The sequence below is a fragment of the Apteryx rowi genome, unplaced genomic scaffold (assembly GCF_003343035.1).
Source record: "Apteryx rowi isolate R43461 unplaced genomic scaffold, aptRow1 scaffold_3, whole genome shotgun sequence".
NCBI classification, from domain to species: Eukaryota; Metazoa; Chordata; class Aves; order Apterygiformes; family Apterygidae; genus Apteryx; species Apteryx rowi.
The window spans coordinates 2824916-2830915 of record NW_020449418.1 but is presented as its reverse complement, the minus strand read 5'-3'; the positions used below and the strand labels follow the sequence as shown (position 1 = coordinate 2830915).

Sequence of the window (6000 nt, the reverse complement as noted above, 5' to 3'; positions counted from 1 at the left end):
CCGGCCCGCTGCCGGCATCCGCAGCGGCGGGAAGCGAGCTGCCCCCGGCCTTGCGGCACAGCAAGACAAAATTAAGACACCATTTTATGCTAATGTAAATATGCGGCGTACAGTTTTTGATGTCATGCAAGGAGATCTTTTTCTTCTCACTGTCATTTTGAATTTATTACAAGTAAGAAGAGCTTTTCACACACACACAAGAAAGTGCATGACAGCTGCTTCCAAGCAAGCAATCTGCACTGCTGCTTGCATGCATGAATTGCCCTATTTCCCACAACTGAACACCCCCAGGAGAATATCACGGAGCTATTATAGTTTAGGGAGAGTCTTCCTCAGTTCATCGGTCAGAAGTGATTTGGGGTCTGAATTTCCCTCCATCTAAGGCCCAGCAACAAAAGATAATGCATTTTGGTTGCAAGGTGGACTTCGGAGTGAAAGACGTCTGCCTTTCAAATACAAAAATACAGCAATAAGATACGATCTAGTGAAACATACATTTCTTATAAAAATACTGTTTTTCTGCAAAATACTGAGTGCCTGAGCAAAGCATCAYTTTCTAGGGCATCACTGTGTGTGTACAGAAGATACAATATCCAATTGTGTTTCCTACAGCACATTCACATACTGAACTTTTCCTCAGTTTTTCCTCATCTTGGCCAAGAATTTCAAATTTGGTTAGTGGTTCTGTGTGTTTCAGTTCTCATGAAGGAGAGTTAGTTCAAATAAATAGTTTTTCACTAATTGATTTACTGAATTTCAGCAAGGGACAGTAGATTCTGGTTTCATTTGTGTGGACTGAAGCTAAATGGATTTGTAACTAATCAGAGTCTAGCCCAAGAGGCTGTCTATATGAAAAGAAAAATTATATAAGGGTTTAATTGCTGTAGAGTCACAGTGCTCCTGTCAGATTAGTGTCATCTCAATTATTACATCCTAATCTGAATTTCACTTGCATAACGAACATGTTGTTAACTTAGCAGAATTACGGAGGACAGAGAAAGAAACGGCTGCCTGTGCTGCTGCGGACCCGGCCAGTTAGCTGGGCCACGTCCTGCGCRCGGGACTGCATGGAGTGTGCATCAAAAGGGCAAACCATGAAATCTGCTCGTAAAACTGAAATCCAGTGCTATATCACTTATTTCTGTAATTCTGTTTGCATAAAGAGCACGTTACAAAAGTAGTCAAGGGCCATTATAGTGATCCAGCCCTCATCCTGATCAGTAATTTGCTTCCAGGAGGGGTCCATTTCTGTGAACAGGACTGCATGCAATAAGGGGAACCCATAGCTGTGACTTAAGCAACAGAGCCGATCTCAAAAATCAGAYTGGAGGAAACAGTTCAACAACTGGATGACGTGAAAACTCAATACAAAGAAACAGGCATCACAATAAATGTTTACATCTAGAGTTTAGGGAAATGTACGAAATGGAGTTAAAATTCTTATTAGTGTTGTCTAATCATTTCATTGCTCCATTGCATTTGTATTTTTACTTGAAAATTTACTATTAGGTACTTTACATTATAAAGGACCATTAGTATTTTTTACATGCAGTTTTACCTTCTCTAGGTATAGAATTTCTTTGGTGTTTTTCCCCTTTCATATAGTATTTACTGTCACAATACAGGATCAAACAGTGCACTGGTTCAGCACGCTATGATGTAACCCAGAGCAAACTCTCAGTCATGGAGTGTAACACAAACTGAATTGCATTGTATCCCTGTTTTAAAGATAAGCTATAGTACATTCAGAATCTAGTAAGGATCTTTTGGCACACTTTTTTCCATGCACACTCTTTTCCACTGGTACATTTTTTCAGGTTGCAAAAAAATTATTTCTGTGATATAAGTAATACCGGAACAACTGTCTAAGCCACAATGGTGTTTTCATCACTTTATACAGCCTCTAGAGTCTGACTTTAGTATCATTCATGAGAAAAACGCTTAGGCTATTTTGTACACTGTTTTGAAAAGAACAGTAAATAGATATTGTTTTACTCAAACATAGCTTATTCTGTGTAATCAAAAAAGAATTTTGCTTCTAGTATGATTTTAAAGCAGTTTCCTAGTTTTTCTAACTTTATTGAACTGTTGGCTTATTATAAAATAAATGCAGAGATAATTTTGTCACTCATCTATAAAGGATGAAGAATTAGTCCAATGGCAATTGCAGCTCAGCAAGGTCTTTTAACAGGACACGCATGTATAAATCCTCAGGCGTAGTAGTAAAATCTCATTTCAGTATTCAGAGCTTAGTGGTGATGTTGTGTTGCTATGGAATCAAGCAAATGGGAAAAATTTTGGAATGCCCTAAAGGAACAGGCTTTCAGAGCTTGCGTGTGTTCCAAAAACTCAGATACCACGGGGTCTCGAGTCCAGAAAACAGAGACTCTGTCCCACTTCTATTGAAGCCAATGGGAGGCTTGCCACTGATCTCAGTGGGAGTGGGAGCATGCCTCAGTTTTGCAATACATCTTTTTAAACTTCTAAAGCGGAGGTGTTTACTGTGCCAGCGAGTGCAGTGAGGGAATTTGCATATGATGGCAAATCTGCAGCTCCCTGGCTTTGCATGAACTAACTGCAAACCACATTGTGCGTACCAGTTTTCAAATGAGAAAAAGCTGGCGGGATTCATCTTTTCTAAATAATGATTAGTCCTTCCTTTGTTTAAATTCCTCGCTCGCTTCCAGAGGAGCGCAACAAAGTATCTCTTTGCTAGACAATGCTGCGGGTAGGAGGCGGGAGAAGGGAGGAGGGGGATTTCTTTTTAAATAGAGTCTCTCCCTGTCCTGTGCTCCCAGCTAGCTTTTAGCGATTCCCATGATGTCACTTTTGGTAATGGAGACATGTTTACAAAAGAGTACACAGCATCCTGTTTAAAAAGAAACTTGCAGCCCAGGGAGCGCTACAAAAGTTAGGAAACCAAAAACTGTGCGAGGAGGGAGTACAGATACATACAAAGATCCTTTGTCTGCAGTGATCGGACTTGACCTCACTTGACTATGAACAATAAAGAATATGCAATTTGGCAGTCACAGAACTCAATGTCAGCATTATTGCTTTTGGCATACAATATATTAAAAACATTTGAGAGTGGCAACAGGCCATGAAATGGACTGATAATATTGTACATAGAAATGGTTTGGCTCTACTTTTTATCTCCTTTCAAGACAAATGATTCCATCTCATCTATTTCATCTCTCTTATCTTGAGAACAAATACAAAATTCATTAAGAGTACAGTTACTCTCTTCTATGTAATACAGAACATTGTGTTTCTGCAATTTCTTTCCATTCAAATATCRTCTTTGTTACTGTAATCTTGAAAAGATAAGTGCATTTCAGCCAAAGCTGCTCCTAGCTTTTCCCTTGAATTTGTTCCCTGCATTAGTACAAAAAAGGCTTTTGTTTTAACAGAAAGCATTACTGGATTAAAACCAGCATAACTAACTTTTAAACTTGCAAACATAGCACCATTCATCTATTAAGCAATTACATACATACCTATATTACATACCAGTTAGAAAGTCTTAACTATCCAAATGAAATTGCCAGCATGTTTATTTGAGGGATACTGACTGCCAGAATCTGGCACAAGATTCTCCCCTACACAAACCTTAATCAATCATCCAGCACAACCATGCAAGCTTCCCCATGCCTTCATCTTCCTAGAGAGGAGTTCCCTGCAAGGGACAAGGGGTAAGTTTTGTAAAAGTGGTTATTTCAGTTCAGAAGTGGTTCTTTCAATTTCTTTGTTGAGACGATTTGCAAAGTTGGTATTTTATCTAAACATTGATTTTATCTGAAAAATAACACAAGAAGGATGAAATGACTAATTTATTGTATATGGGCCATAGATATTCTCGGATACATAAAAATATTATCCATTTGTAAATCATTAAAAATTAGCATACGAGACTGTGGTTATATAAAGGATAAATCCAGTTTTGTGTTTGCAGATATCTCAAGTTCTACTAATGGCTTTATTTTAATGTCAAGGCCAATTGACTTCTTGTTGCCAAGTCCCTGCAGAAGACAGTACAAAGATCAGTTTCCTCTGATTTACTTCCCCCACCAGGAATGCAGAGCTGCTTTCTATCCCTCCAAAGACACAACCAAGGAAATTTAGAAATAAAGAAATCAGAGTTGAGGGCAGTATGGACCATTTTGAAAAAAAGGAATATCATAAATAAATTATGATCTTATCAAATTTGCTGTGACTCATCTGTGAGGGACTGCAACATTGCTGTAGAATAACACAACCCCTAATTATCAGGAGATGCTAGACAAGTCCTTCATCAGTGTCTTAAAAGGAAGAGGTTTTCACTGCTCAGGTTTGCTTTATTTTGCAGTTGTTGGGTTTACAATAACTCAAAGCACTGTAAAGACTGGAAGTTGGGATCACAGGCAGCTCTTTCAACTCACAGTGCACAAAACCCCTTGCAGCAGATTTATACGACATGGGTTTTGAATCGCATGGTGCGCCATCCCTCCCCGCTAGTATAGGTACTCAGGAGAGTGCTATTTTGCCGTACACACTCCTTGACTGTCTCCAGAGCCCAGTCCCTCTCCCAGCCTGGGAGCCTCGGTGCCAGACCCAGCAGATCACAGATCGGCAGCATCTGGCACCCGAAGTCCCACAGAGCAGGAGAGGCGTTACTACTGCGCTGACCAGGTGCAAGTTGTAGGTGCTACAGGATGTGCCACTGGAAGAGTCTTAGTGCCTTTGGTACGAAAGGCATAAGACCTGCTGGTGGGAAGTTATGGCAGGAGTTTTAAAGCATCTTTTGAAAACACCTAGGAAAAGTTAGGAGGGTGTCAGAAGTCTGTTACGACCTGGTGCAAACAATGATCCTTGCACAGATTACTGCATATTCCAATGAAGGCACTACAGCCCCCATTATTTTGCAGTCTCTGAGTTGATTATTTCCTCTGCAGACCAAGAGCCATCTCCAAAAGTCAAAACCAAACAAACATAACAAAAAAAACCAAACAACCCTCCAACAGATTTACATAGGTAAGCACAGAATGGGTTCACTGATTTTGGTTTTGCAAAAGGTAAACAGAAACTAAAAGTTCCCATAGATGTCTAGATATATTTCTTTTTTGTAAGTCAGCCTCTTACACAAACACGGTCTCCTGGCTTTAGTTTGTCATAAATATCTATAATTGCTTTTATGTAACTGAACTTTTGCCTATGAAAGCAATAAAGAAGAGATAAACTATAAATTTGTTTCTGCACTACAAAATTAACTGAGAACCCTGACAAAAGCAATTTTTTTGCCTTTGGTCTTCTCTTTGCAATAATCTAGCTACGCCTGCGGTTGCATTTTAATTCTGATGTTCAAATCATTCCCACAGCATGTTTCCCAAACAAAAGCATTTTTCTCTTGCTCCCACTGATATGTGTCCTGAATCTGGGAACTGCAGAAAAATATTCTTGTTTAAGACCCAAGACTGAGCCAACAATTGTATTATAGTGCTAGATTTCGCAAACTATCAGTGATCATTTGACCAAAAAGATACCAATTGATCAGGCAAAAGGATATCTGGTCAGTTATTAAGTAACAGCTATTCAGTTCACAACAGTATAAATCCTACTTAGGTGTTTTTGTTTTTTAGGGTGTTGGGGGAGGGATAGCTATTTGAAGCATTACCTGATACTTTCCCAAGCTCCTTCCACCTTCATGGCAGCAGAAATCTTTTATGTGCATACCCTGAACTATTAAATTGCTTCATTATTCTAGGGTGAATAGCAGAGTTGTTGAAAAGGATTCCTTCTCTTGCAAATAATTGATCTCTTTGCAGCTCTGTCCTTTCCACTTTAAAAAAGGACAGTGCATATTACCAGCTCAGTAGCTTCTACGTGGCCAGGCTTTGTTTCAGGAAAATTACATGGGGCATAGCATGACGGGGTGGTTTCATAAAGCTATTTGTCAGCTTAGGACTGAGTCACGCCACAGATCTTTCAGATTTAAGATAATGCAGGTCATATACTCCTTGT

The 6000-nt window shown here is 39.4% G+C and overlaps 1 protein-coding gene across 3 annotated transcripts in view; it reads right to left on the bottom strand.

Moving 5' to 3' along the window:
• The window catches only part of GPAM (glycerol-3-phosphate acyltransferase, mitochondrial), an 84777-nt gene that overhangs the window by 33809 nt on the left and 44968 nt on the right, over window positions 1-6000 (bottom strand). The gene's annotated exons all lie outside the window — the stretch shown is intronic.